The 19,633-nt window shown below is 41.0% G+C and overlaps 1 protein-coding gene and 1 long non-coding RNA gene across 2 annotated transcripts in view; both read left to right on the top strand.

The window, feature by feature from the left end:
* The window catches only part of LOC102379424 (ADAMTS-like protein 1), a gene marked incomplete at its 3' end in the record, with an annotated part of 697,172 nt that overhangs the window by 561,993 nt on the left and 115,546 nt on the right, over window positions 1-19,633 (top strand). The gene's annotated exons all lie outside the window — the stretch shown is intronic.
* Window positions 709-4,371, top strand: LOC112549891. Its single transcript, XR_003093495.1, has 3 exons — window positions 709-839; window positions 2,510-2,904; window positions 3,515-4,371. It is a non-coding gene; the product is annotated as an uncharacterized LOC112549891 (long non-coding RNA).

The raw sequence follows: 19,633 nt of genomic DNA, 5'->3' as shown, positions 1-19,633 counted from the left end.
TGTCCTAACAACAGGGTTGTTTATGAAAAAAATTGACAGGTCTCTATTTAATCCCAATGTAGAAAGGGAAAGATTTTCAATCTCAAAAATTTTTGCAAAATGTGAAACAATTTCTCACCCAGCTTTGTAAGAAACTTAAAACTATTTGTCAGTTTTGCGGGGAGGAGGGTTTGCATCAATGGCGTAAAAAGGATTTGCAAACCATGTCCCTTTAAAAAATACAGGAGATTGTTTAAGTAAAATATCCTTTCCGTCTGGAAGAGTTCTATTGTCATGATTTCTGCCTTTTATGGCATATGTTATATATTGACATGGATTAAGTTTCCATCCCTAATGGAACTAGGCACAGTCAGGAGAGCTACCGTACTAGCCATAAGTGCAAAAAGCTCATGGCAAGTACAGCTGTAGTCCTCATTGAGTACAGTTAGCTAAAGGCAGAGCACTCCAGTGATCTTTGTCTTTCTGCCTCTCTCCTCCTCCTTCGCTGTCTCTTTTTTTCCTTCTCTTTCTTTCACTGTTATACTTTCCTTGGACCCCTTGCCTTTGTTATTCTGCATGTCTGATTAGCAAGAGCCTGATTGGCTGGCTGCCTGGTTGGAGGGAGATTCCATTCAGCTTACCCCCCACCCACCCCTTGGTCAGGAAATGTGAGCAGAGCTGATGGAAGCTGATAGGCAGGGCTGAAGAGTTAGCACCAGTACTGGATGTGACAGCAGGCAGAGGAGCATTTAGCAGTTTATACCGTGTCCGATTCAGATTCCGGCAAGGATCCAAGCATGGAATGCTGCCGTTGGGCAACTGCTGGCACTCTGCTCCTGCTCCTGGCTTCCCTGCTCCTGGTAAATGTCATTTCTTTTATTTAAATACTTAACTGTTGCAGTTGACTTTGTTTAAATCTTTCAAACTCCAGGTAGAAAGAGATGACTTTGAACCACTTCCACAAGTTTCAACCTCTCTAATGTAACTTGGGCTCTGTGTCTTGTTGTTAGCATAGGTTGCTGCAGGTAGAACCCAAAGGTTGGCATAGATTTATGCAAACTTGGGGAGTGATATACTGTGAATGGAGATTTGAATGCTTGGAATTTGGACAACAGCCCTTTTTCCCCCTTGAAATCAAACTATAACACATTGTAGTGCTCATGGAATTTTATGTACTAGGTGCTGGGGAGGGTGTTCATCCTTTTTTTCTTTTTTTTGTAAATCAAAATTTTTTTTTCCTGTGTACATGCAGAGAAACCAAGTACAACATGTACTGGAGCTTCTCCAGCAGCCAACTCAGATTATCTCTGATAATTACTGTAAATCATTAGAGAGATAAGCCGATACTAACTTTTAGAAATTAAATATTATGCTATGTGATCTCAGAGGCACTTTAGAGATATAAAGCTGGTCCTTGTTATTTATCTTTATTTATTTATTTTATTGTAAGTGACTCTCAGTCACATTGATAAGATGCTCTACAGCTGAACCCCACAGCTGGGCTCTTTGATTGAAAGTAAATGTTCCATCATGACTCATACTTAATTTAATGGGTATGGACTGCACATTTACTCATTTACTGTCCAAAACTCTACAGTGAAAATATTAATAATAGAGTGCATACTTTTAATAGCAAAGTGTTCTTGGCATGCACATAAATTGAGTCTCTTCAGAAAATTTGTTTCACTAATTTCCATGAATTGAGTCAGAGCAAGAAACCTTATAAATGAATGTAAAACTTTAAACCAAAGTGCATATTTTATTCACATAATAACTGCAAGATCATTATTATATTCCAAAGATCAGAATTTCTTTTAAAATTAAAATGAACTTGCATTGTGTGAATGACACAAGATTACTGCATGCTAATCATAGCAATTAATTTAATGGTCACCTGAGAACAACAAACAATATGTTAATCCAATTCAATAGGCTCATTATGTTTTTTTAATATATTTTCTATAAAAACATTGCATATATTACTAAATATCACTATCTATAATAGATAATGGGAAATATAAATGGCACTTGCAAAAACCATTAAAAATAATCTCTTTTAAGTATAAAATGAAATTTAAGTCACCCAGCATGTCACCCAGACTAGTATGAAATCACCCAGACTAGTATGAAGAAGTATGAAAAGACTGAATATGACTTTCTGAACAAATAAAAATTAAAAGATTATTAAGCAATCATTATACATTATTATGAGCCAAAAACCCACAGTCCTAATTTAGGGAAAATTAATGGGAATTTTGCCAGTGTTGGGACAAAATACAGACTATAGGATTTGGCCCCATCTTAAAATCAGACCCTCACTACTTGTAGTTACTTCATTCCACTGCTTGTGAATTATGTACTCAGTCCCTAATTCATGAAAATAAATAGTGCATTCTGCTGCCAACCATTATGCATTTATTTAATACTATACCAGTTTGTGTTTGCATGATTTTTTTTGCTAGAGATTTTTAAAATAAAACTTTGTGCCTTAAGAATTGTGATGTGAAAAAAGCTCAACTTTCTTTTTCAGAATCTTGGACATTCTTTTCTCTCTCCCTTACTTGATTACAGTGGAAGATTTGACTGAGTAAAGATGGCAGGAATTTAAATTTTGATTTGGACTTATATAAAGGAGAAGCATTGAGATATATCAACATACATGTTGGTGTCAGAGCCTGCCATCCATTCTATTTATATGGTGCCTGATGCAGAATCTATTGAAATCAGTGGAAAGACCCATGCTGACCTTAGCAGGTTTGGGGTCAGGCCCATAAACACTGGACTGGATGCTGTTCTTGTTTAAAACTCACCAACCCCATTAAATATTGAGCTATAGAGCTGGAATTATATTCAGAGTTTGAACCTGTAAGTACAAAGTACTGGCTCAGTCCTGCAAACATAACAGTAGAAGCATTCCCTGCTCTGGTGAGTACTGTAGTTGTGTTGACCAGGGTAAGGATAGTATAGTAAGCACTCAGCCCACCAGCAAGACTTACTAGTATTGGTCTCCATAGTGATATGTCACACGCTGTTGTGTATAACATGTGTGTACAAACTGCCACATGGAAAGAACAGCATGCTGAAGGGTAGACTTGGCCTTCTGCATAAGTGTGCCAGCAAGAAGGTAAGCAAAGCCCAGACGTGTTCTCATCTCTTGCCTTACTGTAATAAAAGGCTGAGACAATTGACATCCAGCATTGGTTTTACCTCTCTACGTGTTTGAAAGATTGTAGCTGTGAGTAATGATGAATGTACTCTATCTGGGCACCTCAGGCTTCGCTGGGACAAAATCTCACTGAAAAGCTCTCAGTGGAGGATTTTCCCAGGGGGTGGTGGCATTACAAATTTACTTTGTTAGTTTCCCTAGAGTATCACCCAAATATTCACCTATACTTAGGAACATAAATCCCATCAATATCTAAGTTAGGTGCATAAGCACATGTGAAAATCTGGTCCAGAATGCTCAAAGTCTGTGACTTCTTAAATCAGTTTTAAACCTAAGTCTAAATGATGTTCTCTCTCTTTCTCTCTCCAGATTGAGATCAGGTATTTGGGGAATATTGCTCATTGCCCTATGAACTTTTGCATCCTAAGGAAATATTAACACACCACTTTTAAAAGAAACAAAAGAAAGCAGGCATTCTATTCCAAAGATTTCCCTATTTCATTAAAAAATAAAAAGCAACCCAAGCAGAAATGTGACTGAAACCATGACCAGCCATTGACATGTGTGTTCATCCAAACTTGAAGTCAAACCACTTCTTGTCAAAAAGGCATTTAATCAAATTTGCAATTGCTGTTTGCCTGCTTTCAGTGGTCTTTAGCTCCTTTGCCTGCTATTGTGGTAGCTGCAAAAGTAACACTAGGAATTATAATAAAGTACATGTGTTTTTCTGCCGAATTTCTTTTTTTCTCTGCTCTAATTTATACATGGAAACTAGTCAAACACAATATCCCATTCCTTTCAGGCTCTCTGGCACTTTACTCCTCTATTACTAAGCGGATCTGTCTTGGATGAGCATAAGCATAATTAGCTTGTAGAACAAATGTTAAATTCCTTGTTTACATCAAATGTAAGAAGGTTAACTCAGCCATTTCCCTTCACATATAGATCTGTTTGTCTATCACTGTATGTCTGACCATCTGTTTCTACATTTATAGCTGTATAGGGATGGATTTTCCAGTGAGGGCTCCAAAATTACACACGTGCATTTTCCATGTGGCTTAATTTGCATGTGCTAAGTGGCCTTCAGTCATGCCATCTGGGTAGATGTGCACTGTTTGCATGTACAAGTTCAAGATTTATTTGTAAAAAAAAAAAAAAAAAGGGTGCATGTTCAACATTTTGCACAGTTTTGGCATCTGACTTGAAAATCTGGCTAGCACTGTCGTACCCTGAAAGCTTTGCATCTCCTTCCAGACCATACCGTATTCCTTATGTGAATATCCAAGTCATTTCTTGATATGTTGTTCTAAAATTTCTTTACTTGGCTGAACTGTTTTCCAGATTGCTTTTCCTAGTATAGCATTTATTTACTCTTCCTCCACTGAGTTCAAGAGTTTGTGAGAATCTGTATCCAACTGTTGTCGTAAGATAAATGGAGCTGGTGCTGCAGTCTTCTCCTTTGGACTCAGGTCCTGCAATCTTCACTCAGGCAAAATTCTCATTGAGATTAATGGGACCTGGGCCTAAGTCAAGACTGTTGGTGGCATTAGGCTTCTGGTGGTATTTTTAAGCCTTTGGTTTAATTCTTAGTCTGGCAAGACAAAGTAAAACACCTCAGAACATCTGGAGCATCAGAACACATTTAGCCAGAACCACAGTGGTCTATATCAATTTGTTAATTGAATGAATGACTCTATTAATTATTAACTGAATAAACTAATCAATTAATATGATGCTTGAACACTCACTAACCAGGGCATAATCTGAGCTTTCATTTCCATTATGTTTGGGAGGACATCCATTCAAATGTAAACTGAATGTATCCAGTGTTGCTAGCCTGAGTTTGCAGACAGAACCATTACAACTGCTGCTGCTGCTTTCTCTAGCTACTACAGTGACTAGTTTTATCAAAACCTTGTGGGTGGCGGTAGAACTGACCGATATCAGCCTGTTCCATTGTGCTGAACATTTGAAGAGGCAAGTACTGGTTCTGTTTAAAACGTAGTAATAAAAAAGAGGTTGAAGGAAGGAGCCTGTATGGAAATGGCCAGAAAGCTGAGGAAGGAGGTAAGGTAGGAAAGATGCTCTCCAATAGTCAGGGGCCATCCTGTGGTCATGATGTTCTAGGATCAGAAAGTGGAGAGAGAGAGTGCTTTTTTTCCCTTCTAGTAGCCAGGCGGAGTTTAGAGGGAGTTGTCAACCACAACAAACAACTAGTAGTCAGAAGCTGATATAAAAGCTGGAGCACTCCGTAAAAGGACAGAGCATCATTCTCTGCTCTCTTCTACCTCTGTAAGTATTCTAGCACCCATATACAGGGGTTGCAAATAGTACCAGACACATAGGGCATGCCCCCATGAGCGCTTCCCCAGTGACAAACAGCAGTGGCACAGTATGGGCCTTACATGGGGCCCTGGGGGCCTCGGGGGGCTGCAACCATGGCGATCCTGGAGGACGAAGCCTGGCCAGCAGCTGGAGCACAGCTCTGGCCAGCCAGGCTCCAGCTTCAGGCAGCACCCGCTGCCACCACATACACTGCCCCTGTTTTTTGTAGGTGCGGGATTTTTTTGATATCAGGATCTCCCAGTGTCAAAGCCTCCTCCCCCACACTGCAAATTAGCAGCACCGGGAATGCCTACACAAGCCCCAAATGGCCAAACACCTACCCCTAGTGGTCACAAAGGCTGTTGTGAAAGATGATGGTTACCACCAACCATGACAATGACAGGAAAGAAACCAAATCCTTCCGTATAGCTATAGAGCTTCTGACCAGTAGGTGTAGGTATTTGGCCATTATGCGTCTGGTAGTATTTGCAAACCTTTGTATATGGCTGCTAGAATGCTTACACAGGTAGAGGAGAGCAAAGTGTGATGGCATACGCTTGAAAAGTGGTTTTAATGAGAGAAGGGAGAAAACAGTAAATATGGGAATGAAAGTAGAAATCAATTTAGAGCAAGTCAGGAAATAAGAGATAGAGAGGAAAAACGAGGCGCAAGAAGAAAGAAGAAAAAGAGGAAGTGCACACCTATAGGCAAATCATAGAAAGATACACCATAAATATCAGGTGCCCTGCTTTTCTTACAGCAAAGCTACACGTGGGCCAGTTAGCGATAGGCAATTCCTTCTGTATGTGTTTAATTATAGATGGTGCTTTATGTGGGTGGTTGGCAGTGGTCAATGCGTGGCACAAACTGAATCCTTTTTAAGTGCCATCCTCTCTCCTATTTCCACCCTATTTGCCAAAGTAGGCAGACATCTCACTGCATTTCAAAGAGTGTGAGATGTGCCATTATGGGCATTGAGGGCCCAGCAAAGAAGTGTGTAGACTCCTGTGTGGTACTGTATTGTTACTCTTCTTATAGCAATGTTACTTTTTCACAGAACAGCTTCCCTGTAACCTGGGGTTCTTATAACTGGAACTTCAGTAGGCATATTCCTGTCCATTAACACAATACAAGACTTTCATTCTATTCACTGTCAGTGCAATGAAGTATCACTCCTTCAGAATTCACCAAAATACAGATTGTGTTGCATTTCTTAAAAATGGGTAAATGCTTTTATTTCTTTAAATCACAACAGTTTAAATTTACTTTCACATGCAAGCAAGCAACCAACCTCTCTCTCCTGCCAGTAAGACGTTGTCCAAATTTCTTGTAAAAATACCCAAAATAACTGTGGTGAAATCTGAAGGCATTATAGACGGGTTACTGGGGGAGGGGAGAGAAAGCAAAGTACAGTATATGGCATGTGAAATTTATTCCACTTATGAGGCAGGCATATGCAGAACTCTCTAATAGTTTCACCACCTGTGAATTATTTGGATATATCTTATGAGTGGGTTCCTTCTTATATTTATGTAAAGAAATAAGTTGTATGTTCACTGATTCTACAGTACATTAATTTTCACAGTTTCCATTTTCATCTTTGTTGCCTTTATGGAATTTCTTGCAAAGCTTCAACTATTTCTTAAGATGGTGTCCTGGAATTTCTGCATTTCTAGGACTTCTTTAAGAGCAAGTTTAGCAGAGGGTGTCAGGGTGGTGGGAAAGGGGTGTGTGATAATGTAAGACATCCTGAAATAAATTCGAAGATCACTAAAGAAATGAGACAGGAAATTATATGCAACACATAATACATTCAAACTGTCCCATATAATAAGTATAATTCATTTTTGTTTCCAAATGAAAGTACTATAAGGGTGTCAAATATTCCCTCCCTACTTTGTTGGATATAAACTTAGCCCTTGTTTGAAGTCTACCAGAGTATTGTTCAAATCTTGTGCTGCATCAGTAGAACCAGAAATGAAAAGGAATAAAGGAAGCACTAAGGATACCTACTGTTCTGGTGCTGAAATGTGATTGGGGGATTTTATTTATTTACTTATTTATTTATCTAAATATTTCTATTCTTTTCAGTCTGACTGTTAAAGCCATCTGTCATTGCGGGCTAATATAACTGCCTTATACACAAGGCCCCCTGCTGCTTTACTTTTTCATTTTAGTATGTGAATGGGCTCTCATTATAAATGTGCTTTGGATATGACATTTTCATAGTTACTGTAACTTAAATATAGGGAAAGTTCAAGTCAGCATGATATCAGCAATGTGTTCCTTAAAGAGCTAGTCAAGACAGTGTTTTAAAGAAGAAATAGCTGAGCTAGTCATTTAAAAGAGGGGAAAGAAGAGAGAGAGAGAACAATAAAGTCAACTTAGTAAAGATTTCTTAACTAAAACAGAGTGAAGTACATAGAGCAGTTTCTTATGTACAGCATGTTAGCTCTAATCCATGCATAATCATCATCTTTTCTTTCTTTCTTTCTTTAGACAGCCATGCAAATATATTATTTTTCCACGTGTGTGATATTGGGGGAACTAATAAGGGCAGGAGTTACTTATATCTTGTAATCTATGTGGGTTTTGCCTCTTCGTTATTTCTATGTGATTTATTTAAGAAAAAATACTTGCTATTCTGGACAAACTTAGTCTTAATTGATACATATAAACTAATGATTCTCTTTTAAAAGAGAATGCACACATCAACAGAAGATCAATGTACCTATATTTGACAGTGATTTAAGAGGAAAAAAGTGTGTTAGACAAACTCCAAGATTTGTAGTTGTTCCTCTGGGTTCTGTGAGCATTTTTTGTGCTGTTCTCCCTTTTTTATTATGATATGAGAACTTGAGCTTAGCTCGTGTGTTTCTTTTTCTTTCTCTCTCTTTTTTACATAAACACTTGCCTTTCAGTTTTTTTGGCTCCACTCCGGCTAAAGTTCTTAACCCTCTGAATGGCCCCTCATCATTAAAATAAATACAAATACAACTCCACAAGGTGACTGCAAGTGATGGGAGACCCTCAAACAATTGGAAGGTTTGGTTTATTTTGGATAAGCCCCAAAGTCATGGATGCTTATCTGAAATAATACAAATCTTTGGAGAGCTTGCTTCCCCATCCCAAAATATTCTGTACCTATTATCCAGAAATACTTGTTCTCATTGCCTTCTTGCTGCAACCCACACCCATCCCCTGCAGTTGTCCCAGCCGCCTTCAGAGGGTTTGGGATTGAGAGTATGGTTGGGGATAGAAAGGTAATTGGCTTATTGACTTAACAAAAACACAACTACGCGTAGTAACAAGACAAACAATGACAGACAAAAGCAATTCGCGTCGGCAACTTATTGGCAGTCCCCTCTGATGCCTGATACACAGCAAGCTTCCCTTTTCACAAAGTTCAGTGAAGTCAGGCGTCCCTGAACAGCGCTGTCCAAGGGGTACCAGGAAGGCCTCTGGAATGCAGTCCTTGGGCTCCTCGAGGTCCACAGGTTCACTAATCCAGGTAACAGCTATCTAATCCTTTTTACAGAGCTGTGTCTTCCTTCTGAATGGTTTTCAGGTATTCCAGCTAATTTATAGCTTCTGAATGATACTGCTAACATACGACTACTCAGATTCCTTTTACTTCAACTGTCTTTAGACTGACCAGTTAGCAGTACAAGCCTTGCATTCTTTTGATAAGGTAATTTTAACTATGCTACAAGGCTTTACCACTTCAAGGCTTTGCTAAATTTACTAGGCCTTACTTTATACAAGGATTTACTACATCTTAAACTTTAATTAGGCTTTCAGCAACAACATATAGCTTAATGTCTAAACAAATACAGTAAAAAGACTTGGTCTAATCTTCATAGGGCCTTCAGCAAGCACCTTTATCACACATACATAATTTTAGCTGTCACATTCCACCCCTTGCTTGCTGAAGCACTCTACAATTGAGATGCTAAAGCTGCATGCGCTACATCGGGAAATGGGGAGGGATATATAAATTTAACTTGCATAGCATGAACACATTTACAACAACAACAATTAAAACACTATTTAGCTGTTGCTACTAGGACAATGCAGAATACTATGATGCTTAAGATGGTTAGCTACGTAGTTGAGGTGGCACTTGGTGACACACGAATAGTACAGATTACATCATACTATTTACAAGGCTCAGGCACGTTGACAGCTAGACTGATGATTTGCCCACCCTCTCAAACAAGGAGAGTTAACTGAGTGCCTTGCTGAGCTTTTGCTTTAAGGTTTTGTAGCTTATTTTTTACTTTATTTTAGTTTTTTAACTGTCGTATGTTTACATATGATACCCATGAAGTGCGTATCGTAAAGTTGAGAAGTATAGTCTCAGAGGAAATTTCTGGCTATTTTAGGGCAATAGTACGGTTACTTAATTGCAGTAGAGCAACGACTTTACTTTTAGCTCTTAAGCAACACGAATTGCACAGTCTAGGTGGTACCATTTTCATGCAGCAAATGATTTGGTCTTTCTCAACAAACATGCTGCCTTATTGTTACGTATGACACATTAGGTAACTCATATATGCAGGTCATGTTAGATGGGCTGAGAGGCTAACCTCTCTATAGGGTTTTTAATTTAATTAAGGTGCTACTAATTTGAACTAAGGGGGACTGTGCTACATACTGAGGGCTATCGGGGGTAACTATTTTTCATATGGGGCGATGCCGATTCCAGTTGCAAAGGCATCCTCCTCCTAGCTCCATGTTTAGCAAATAAGCCGTGGTATAGTTTCTATCTTTTACCCCCTGCACCAGGAATGAACATTTTCCTTTATTACAGCCTTTCTAAATGGTAATTTAGGTACTTTGATAGGGGTATTTTTCTTGAAATGTTGCAGGCATTCCATGATGCTTTAAGCTATTTCTTATTTTTAACGTTGTTTATTACTTGGGAAAAATGCATATTCAATGATAACTGAACTTGCGCACAAGCAGTACTCTAAGTTTGATTTTTGTCTGCTTTAAAAGCGGTGTCTATCATGACCTGGGCAAGATGGGCTGTCTTTAATCTTACATCAGTTAGCAATTTGTCAGTGTGCTCTAACGTTTTGTTTTTTGGTTTTTTTTTTTCAAGCATGCCTCCCCTAGTGAGCAGCCCTACCGCCTGTTAGAGATTGGCTACTCCTTCAGTGTTTTTTTTGGGTTTTTTTAAGTTTTACACATTTATAGTTAAGTCTGTCCCAAAGATAACTTGGAGTATTTCTTCATTTGTGGGACTTAAGTGCACTTATGGAACGGAAAATGACTGGCTATTCTCATCTAAGCAACTCTTTAGCTACTTGGGCTCTTGCTGAACAGTTTGGAAAAGTAGCTCAAACATACTATTGTTCTGGTCTGAACGATACTCGGGCAGTGAACAACAAAGCATTTAGGAGGGTTGGGATTTTAACTTGTGACCTCCATCAGGGTGTGGAGTTATACACAGGCAGTGTTGGGGCTTCCCATGGGGGAACAGCCAGAGATGATAGTGAACACCTCGCTTTCTCACAGATTACATTTATTTTTCCTCCTTTGGGAGCCTGTAACCATGCTTCACCTACTAGAGAGCGAAAGAGCTCCCACTGTCACTCATGGGGACGATGCTGTATCGGGTTAATGAAATAGCACTGCTTTGGCAGAATCATAGCACTGATTTGCTTTAGGAACTTTACTGGTATAAAAGGATGGGGATAAGTGGTGGAGACTTGTGGATACAGCCTCCTTATGGTTGTATTAAAGTGGGTACCATTTCACCACGCCTCTGTGTAGGTATGATTTACAAACCATGTAATAACTTTGTTTTAACTTGTAATGCACTCTCCCACCTGGTGGGCTTTACACTATTGCTGGAGAGTGTTGTCAGCCATAGGAATGGGAGGGGGCCAATTCTCCCATAAACACAGTGGCTCAAGAGGCTGAACAGATGCAGAATGCACTATTGGAGACACAAACTCAGGGACGTTGAGCTCAACGGGGTTCCCCTCAGGAAGTATGTAACAACAAACTCTCAAACAGGCAGAGCTACAACAATCACCTCCTCTCCCACAGTTAGCCATTTCAGCCTTCAGGTAGGGAATGAATTCAAGATAATAACTGGTGCCACAGGTGCACTGACAGTTACTACCTTGCCAGTTAACTATTCTGTTTCTTCTACTCAGAGACCAGGACTTCACTTGCTCTGGGGTGGTGGGTTTCTTTCAGTATGGATACTGCAGCTGGACCACGTGAAGGCCATCTGAACGCATTTTTGGGGGATGCTCTTCAGGGTCAGGCCACTCTTTGAGGTCTTCAGGAGCAAGTTCATTAATATCTGGGTAATAAGAAGGATAGTAGACATGCCCTACTCAGGAAACACAACAAGACATTAATAAAAAGAGTACATTCATAACAGTTCACCACTTCATGATGCCAGTTGATTTAGACCGACCGGTGACAGAGCAGGACTTGTCTTTAGTGGCAGGTTTAATTAGAAATGGCTGAACTTGCGGACAGATCTAATCTGTAGGAACAAGACAACAAGGAGCTTGGCTCTTGTTAGATAAATTTGACTTAAATACCCACCATGTATTATGCATACCTTTTGCTAATAGTGTCCCCTCCCAATTATTTCTTTGAGGATGTTTCACTACTACCCGATCTCTTGCCTGGAGCTTTTTTGGGTCACCACCCCTAGGTTGCTCTACTGTCAGCTCCCGGGGACCCCTCAATTCAAAGGCCTGTTGCATGGGGCTACCTCCTGGACGGGGTCGGTTATTGGCCCAATTGATAGCTCAATTCAGGTGCAAGTCTAAGTCTTTAAGAGCCGGGCCAGTGGCTACCCGCAGATTGCATTTGGGGATGCCATTGGCTCGCTTTACTAGTCTGTTGGACTGCGGATGGTATGGGATATGATACATCCATAACATGCTATGTTTTGCGGTCCAGTCATATACAAGATGATTGCGGAAGTGAGAGCCATTATCGTTCTGTAGTTCTATAGGTGGTGGATACACAGCTAGCAGGGTTTCCAGTGCTGCACAAGTGTCCTGGGCTGTAGCTCTCGCTGAGGCGTGGGCGAACGTTATTTTTGTGGCAACTTCTACAGTTACAAACACGTAGCATCGCTACAGGTCTTTTATATTAATGAATTCTATTTATGCAGGCTTATAACTCTGGATGCTTTCTGTCAAGGCTGGTAGTGATGTGATGGCAGCCATCCAGGGGTCAGTATTAGCATTCAAAGCTTGAAAGTCAGTAGTCAACTACCACCTTCTATTTGGCTTCTGCACTGGCCACCCTGGATTGTTATACGGAGAGTGGGTTTGAATAGTAGTCTCATCTTAGTTACAGCTGTTATAGCTGTTTCTTCTGTTGCTTGGTGAGGCACTGCGCACCCAAACTGCCAGTTCTCTTGTTCAAGGGCAAACTGCTGTCCTCTTAGTACATTAAGTCCCAGTAAGCTTGGTCCCCCTTTAAGTATTACTGCGGCCGCTGTTACCTTAGAGCCATTAGGTAACATGAAGGTTGCTTGGACTAGATGTCCTGGTTGTCTGGTGCCTCCGACTCTAATTACTTGATAAGGGGTTCCTTTTTCCCCCTTCCAATCTGCAGAATCTAAAATGCAAATCTGGGCACTGTGTCTAATAGCATATCAATTGACTTTTTATTTTTACTTAATTGAATCTGTACAGGTATTCGAATTAAGGGGCCAATATTAACTTTAGATACCAGTCCTCGGCCTGCTACTACCCGCATTGTGGCTCCTTTCTTTGGGGGTTGGACTCCCTAGGCCATGTGATCAGGCGGGGTAAAAGCTGGCAGCCCCGCATGTGCCTGGGAAAATGTTGACAGTTTTGCCTTCAGGCTAGAGAATCTCTCCAGTGATACTGTTGGTGGCACAAAAGGCTCTGCTTTTGGTCTTGCCCTTTTGGTACAGTGTTTAGCCCTCAGCCCTTGCAAGACATTGATGGGCAGTCTATTGATTTCCACTTCACTGAAACAGGCAGCTAATAAGTCTTTCTACATTTTTGCTTGCACAGTCTTTCCCGGCCTTTCTCAACAATTCAGGGGGGTCAGGGGGTTTATCTTTCACTGAGGCCATTGCCATGGCCTTGGCAGTTTTCATCAGCTTGGTAAGCCTTGGCTTCTGCAAAATGAGTAAAAGCTGATCGCATCTCTAAAATCGCCAGACCACATGTCTTACCAGGTGATTCAGCGCCTCTGGCTCCAAGGCCAACAAGGCTGAGGTGCACTCTGTTGGTGCTTCTCGGCAAAACTTCCTCTACAACGGTGCTGTCATGACTTCTGCATCTGGCGTGTAAGTCCAAACCACTGCACAAATGATTTTAGTTAGTGATAATAGTTACAAGCAGCAGACAGCCTCCTCTAAATTGGCCCATGCCCGAGAGGCAGGGTTAAGCTCTTCTTCCATATTACTATAACTGGCTGCAGTGGCTTGGAGCACACCAGAAAACAAAGTAACATTTTTATCACTTCCTGCAAACTGATTTAACTGGAGCTCAGGGCACAGAACCATTTTTGCAGCTTCGGCTCTATTGACTGAAATTGCAAATGCCCCTTCACTATACATTTGAACTAGCCAGTCTATTAACGGCTCTCCTGGCTTGGGCTTCTGCTGCTTTTGGATATTTTAAATCTCTGCACAGGTAAAGGAATGCAGCTCTGTTCGGGGATTCTCTTCTTGCGGCCTTGAATGAGTTATCACCATAGGAAAAACTTGATTGAGTTTCTCCTTCGGGGCGGGGAAAGCCTGGCTAGGTTCCTCCCTCTGGACAGGAACATACGGGGGTGTTTCAGCACCAGGCTCGTCATAAATCTCCTCCTTTCCATCAATCTCCTCCCTTTGATCTTCCCAGAGCTTAACTTTTGGTTTATATCTATACAGACACTTGTGGGAGGATGGCTCCACAGCCTGTGCTAACTGCACTCTCTTCTGGAGGGGAGCGGCCACACGCGGGATCATAATTTTTCCTTTCTTCCGTTTTTTAATGTTTCCAAGCAGCTCTGCGTAGCTCTCACAACCTCGCATGCCATGCTGTTGGAATTTCTCATATCTTTTAACTCCTTACTCAGCTGGGTGACCTCTTCCTGGAGCTGGGCATTCTCTTCGGCCCCTAACTGCAGGCATGTTGCCAGCAGCCATGACAGGCACCCCTTCTTGGGCTTACCCCAGGCAGCAGTAGCAAACCCAGCCCAATGATCAGGTACAGTTCCCAGGTCACTCCAGGCAGGTCTCAACCTGTCCTTATCCCACCTGGGATTCTCCATCCCTGTCACTTCCTTAAGCAAAGCCACTAATGGGGCCCAGGCAACTCCCTCCATTCTGCCTTTTCTCTCTGGACCAGAGCCTCTCAATCCTGTTTGTGACGTCAATTTATGTCCCAGTCACCTGCGGAGGGTTCGGGATTGAGAGTATGGTCGGGGGTGGAAAGATAAGAAAGGTTTATTGACTTAACAAAAATACAACTACGCGTAGTAACAAAACAAACAATGACAGACAAAAACAATTCATGTTGACAACTTATCGGCAGTCCCCTCTGATGCTTGATACACAGCAAGCTTCTCTTTCCACAAAGTTCAGCAAAGTTAGGCATCCCTGAACAGCACTGTCCGAGGGGTACCGGGAAGGACCCTGGAATGCAGTCCTTGGGCTCCTTGAGGTCCACGGGCTCACTGATCAACAGTTAGCAACAGTTGACTAATCCTTTTCACAGAGCTATGTCTTCCTTCTGAATGGTTTTCAGATATTCCAGCTAATTTATAGCTTCTGAATTATACTGATAACGTACGACTACTCAGATTCCTTTTACTTCAACTGTCCTTAGACTGACCAATTAGCAGTACAAGCCTTGCATTCCTTTGATAAGGTCATTTTAACTACACCACAAGGCTTTACTTCTTCAAGGCTTTGCTAATTTAACTAGGCCTTACTTGATACAAGGCTTTACTACATCTTAAAATTTAATTAGGCTTTTAGCAACAACATATAGCTTAACAAAATGTGCTGACTCCATGACAGATGAAATCATAAAACCAGAGTTGTTACAGACATCAAGGGAAGGACAGAAGTAGGCAGGCCTATTGGGCAGCTGTAAATGGAAAGGGTGAGAATGGTTTTCAAACTGAGGGTGAGTCACCCTTCCGTGTTTCGATGATTTGTGTGATTCACATATGGTTATAAGATTGCAAAACTAATTTAAGTTTGCAGAACCTTTCACCTTTTAATCAAGCTCCGTGTTTCATTTTGCATTGTTTCGCTTAGAAGGTGTTTTCCCATGAGATCCTTATAATGCGAATTACTTCACCCCAAAATATGATGTTCTGACACCAGTGGATGCCTGACATTTGGTGCAACGCATTTGTTCTGTGTTCCTCTTTTCTCTCTTCCTCTTTTCTCTGTCTATTCTCCATACTGTTTTACATCTATTTCTACAATCACCTTGATGCCTTCTCCCATGCAGCCTCCTATGCCTAGCCATTCTGATTTCATTCATGAGGCCATATTGTTCATACTTAGTATCTCAAATTACCTGCTTCTTTCTTTTGTGCCATGTATAGCAAATAAAGGTAATTTGTATACCAATTGCCTGCTGTTGTTCCCATTCCCCCGTCTTTGTCTTCTACTTTTCAGCCTGCCCTGAGGTTATGAGTTTCTTTGAGCTGGAGACTTCCTTTTTTGAGTGTTTGGAAAGCACTTAGCACACAATACACATTACCATGAATCATAATAATTTATTTTACTTCCCCTGCCTGCTGTATCTTTTCATGCTCCTTGTCTGTCCGTCTCCCTGAAAAGTCTTTCTGAAGCAGAATGCAAACCCAAAGTGTTTGGGTTTAAATTGAACTTTTGAACCTACAGTGTTTGGGTGGATTTAGAACTCTGCAAAATTTCACCCATCCTGCATCTGAACTAGTATTCATCTTAACACAGATCTGATTCAATTAGAAGACAAGGCTGAGGTTGATGCCAGCTTATACTTGCTCTTTATTGGATCACCTTTGTCTGGTGTTTACACTTGTGCAGCATGAGTGAAATACATCAGGGTATTGTAATTCAGGTTTGTGTGAGCTCTCTCTCTCCCTCTCTCTCTCTCTCTGTCTCATTCTCATTCACATTGCCCCCTGGGTGTATATTTTTATGTGGGTAAGTGGAGTGAAAGAAAAACTGATTTTATAAGGCATTATAAAATGTTATGGTGAACACAGTGTGCAGCATGTTGATGTGATGTGGTGTCAGGAGCATGCTTTGCCAATCCCCCCCCCCCACCTCCCCCCCCCCCCCCCCCCCCCCCCAGTTGGCTGCTGTCCTTGTAAGGGGAAAAAATGAGCTCACCTTTGGCACATTTCCCCTGGGATAGGACCTTCTGTCCAGCCATGAGGAATGGTTGTTTGGCTCTTAGAGAAATTAGATGCCTTTTTTTAAAGATCTACTGCTTTGACTCAAGGGTGTGTTGTAGAAGATGATGGGCTGCAACCTGAAAGAGCTTCAGGTCAGTATGGCCACATGGCACATGATCAGGCCATTGCAAGCCTCACAGAGTTAAAACAATCAATGGGACTGGCATTGAGATTGTACTTTGTTCAGCTACTGGCCATTCAACTCTGTTAGGCATTCCTCAATAAGCAGAGAAATTAAATGTTCCTTTCATCCTCTGCCAGTACAGTTAAAATCACTATGTATTATTGGCAGTGGTGCTTGCTGGGTGAGTTCAGCCTTAATACTATTTAATAACATGCCGTAGGGGTTTCCTACATGAAAAGGAAGAAGAATCAGGTACTTCTATAGCCCCTTTCTATGCCTCATTCTTGTCTCTGGGGGTATGTACAGGGGAGAGATCAGGACTGGACTGCAGGGTAGTGGACATACAAAGGCTAGGATATTTTGTTCATGAATCCCTTCCCCTCTGTGCTGCTCCTGAGGTAGCTGAACCCAGCAGAAGTCCCTGACAGCATGGCTCCATTAGACTAGCACTGCTGGGAAGTAGGCAGTAGCAAGCTGCTACTCCAGAGGAGGAAGTTTGCAGAGTAGCATCATGAAGATTCCTTTCCTCGATCTCTCCCTCCCTGTTTTTCTTGAGTGAGAGATCCAAATGCATAATAATAGAGAATAAATGTGAAGTGATCTAGGGAAAAAATGGGGATTTCCTGCCTATCACTTAAAAAAAATATTCTGACTTTAAAGTATTCATGGCACAAGCTGTTTCCTTTCTGAAAATGGGGCTGCAGAACCAGATGCTTAGGATCACTCCTTTTACCCACAACTCATACTCCCACACTGGGACATCCCATGGGGAAAGAACAGGGCAGGAAGCCCACCATCTCACGAGGCATATCCTGTACCAAGTGTATTCCATGGGGGAGTTCTGTAACCATTACCTTAGTTTAGCTGGTGTAAAAAGAGCACAAATTCAGAGGCTAATTTTCCAGTTGAGAAATACCAGTAGCATTGCAACGCAATGTTCTGCATAATGGGCACACCACCACATTCAGAGAAAGTGTAGCTCTTCAGGAAGTGGAGAGTCCACAAAACAAGCAAATGATTGTAGCTTCTAACTCTGGGAATTGACACTCACCATTATTACTATTCACTTTAATCATTCCAGGGTATGTGCCAGAAAGCCAAAGCCTTAGATCCACAAAGGCATTTAGTTACCTAACTCCCTATGATTGATTTACACGTCAGGCCATAAGTGCTTTATTGATGGTTTGAGCAGTACTGTAAATGGTAGTAGTCTTTAAATAAGACTACGCTAACTCATTGCCTCATTAGTCTGTCCTGTAATAGCCACGTCTCAGGCTTGCTAGGCAGCATGGCTAATTGTTCTTAAAGCCTGAGTACCATTACGTTTGCTTTTTAAAGAGACTTCTCTATAAACATATTTCTCCTTGGCTTCAGTAGTTTTGTCTGAATGGAAGACGTAGTTTGTGTAGTTTGGGGATCACTCTTTAAAGTTGGCAGCTTAGACCACTAAACTTCTCTCTTCATCCTTAGAAGAGATACAGTAAAGGTAACAGCAGTGCCTGATTCCCAACTCACTGGGTGCATCTACACATGTACTTCAATGTGCATTAGTTTATTTCAATGCACAATAAAGCGTCACAAAAAATGTGCTTTTTACTTAATGCACGTTAAGCATTACTTAAAAACCATGCACTTTAGCTAACATACATTAAGACAAACTAGTGCACATTTTCCTAGTGCCTCAGTACAAGCCTTGCATTGTTTACTACATCTTAAAATTTAATGCTCATTAAATCTAGTACAAAGTACTAGATTTAATGCGCATTAACTAAAGCACATTAATGCATATGTAGACGCACCCACTGTCACCACTGTTCCTCCATCCTAGCCTGAAGGGAGTTCTTCTGGGATAAGGTACATATGGGAGCATGAGTTGTGGTGATACTGGTTGCCCTGAAATGGGTGTGTGTGTCTGCTGGGAAGCTAGAATACCACCACTAGTATCCCTCTAAGGAGACTTGGTGTTTCTTGAAAATCACCATGGCCCTGGTTTATGAGATTTATTTTATCCTATATTCTGTGCAGAAGGTTATCATTTATTTTGGTGGAGCTGACTTATGTCAAGACTACATATGGTTTTGCATCACACAGTGTCCAATGCTTTGTACCTAGATATATTAAACATATGTTTGGGGCACTGAAAACAGGCAATCTTAGAATGGTTTATTCATGAGGCTTTCAGAGATAATATTTCAAAAAGTTTCAACAGCTAGTCAGATGCATCTTGGGCACTAACTTTTTTCCCCCCAGTAATTACCAATATTAATTCAACTGGCTGTGAAGTTTTTTTAGCTTTGCCTTCCATCAGTGTCCAAGCAATTTTTTGTTTGAGCTGTAATCCATCTGTTACCTCAGATGGAATGCAGGCAAGTACACAACATTGTGCAAATGAAATCTTATAAACCATATATTTACATTGTGTGAATGAATGTATATTCCTTAAAAAAGGATGGGGTCACTGATTTGTCTCCCAGGGTTATGTACCTAGATAAGTACTGAGTGAAGCTTCTTCTTGCAAAGTCTCTAACAAGTACCTGACCTTCTTGACACCTCTATACAATAAAGAAACACCAACAATTGCAAAAGAGGAAGAATAGATAGCCTGACAGAATCAATGTGGGAGTGTGACT

This window comes from Alligator sinensis, unplaced genomic scaffold (assembly GCF_000455745.1).
Source record: "Alligator sinensis unplaced genomic scaffold, ASM45574v1 scaffold917_1, whole genome shotgun sequence".
NCBI classification, from domain to species: domain Eukaryota; kingdom Metazoa; phylum Chordata; order Crocodylia; family Alligatoridae; genus Alligator; species Alligator sinensis.
Note: the sequence above shows the minus strand (reverse complement) of the source record. Positions and strands in the feature narration are given on the sequence as shown.